This window comes from Mauremys reevesii, linkage group 17 (assembly GCF_016161935.1).
Source record: "Mauremys reevesii isolate NIE-2019 linkage group 17, ASM1616193v1, whole genome shotgun sequence".
NCBI classification, from domain to species: domain Eukaryota; kingdom Metazoa; phylum Chordata; order Testudines; family Geoemydidae; genus Mauremys; species Mauremys reevesii.
In genome coordinates this window covers 27,205,334-27,206,144 of record NC_052639.1, presented here as the reverse complement: position 1 = coordinate 27,206,144, position 811 = coordinate 27,205,334, and positions in this window count along the sequence as shown.

The following is an 811-nucleotide window of genomic DNA, read 5'->3' as shown; positions in this document are numbered from 1 at the left end:
TATTGGTATAAACTGGGACCATATAGAACATGGTTTGCAACCAAGGTCCTGTAGTGGCACCAAATCTTAGGTAAGGGGGTCATATAAGGTGTCTAAGACCAGGTTATGGGTGGCTGGTTATGACTATGCTGTCTGTGTGCATGTGTCATTTTTAGTTGAAGTTATGTATATTGGCTCTATACTGTCTGTATTTCAAGTTGGTGCTGTGCTTCTGGGAAACATCCCAGACAAGTTGGTGTTAGCTCTGCCCAGCTGGCTTGATGGCCCATTAAGGACCATCAGCTACACAATTGACCCATGGAGAGAAGGCAGACACGCCTTGTGACTCAGCAAAGTATGCAGGGACTGGCCCATGTGACTCCAGACTCCATTTTGCTGTAATTTTACACAGTAAGGACAAAGAGGTTCTTACACCTGGAAAAACCTATCTAAGGCTGATGCCTCATCTCCATCTGGTCTACAATCCTGCTTCTTACCTCTGGAGGGACTTTGCTACAAACTGAAGCTCTGCACAAAGGACTGATGACCCATCCCAGCGGGGGATGTACTCCAGAGACTTGATTTGAACCTGCAGTTTATGCCATCACTGCTACAAGCCTGAACTAAGAACTTTGCCATTACTGTATGTAATTGATTCCATTTAACCAATTCTAGCTCTCATCTCTACCTTTTTTCCTTTATGAATAAACCTTTAGATTTTAGATTCTAAAGGATTGGCAACAGTGTGATTTGTGGGTAAGATCTGATGTGTATATTGACCTGGGTCTGGGGCTTGGTCCTTTGGGATCGAGAGAACCGTTTTCTTTTATCG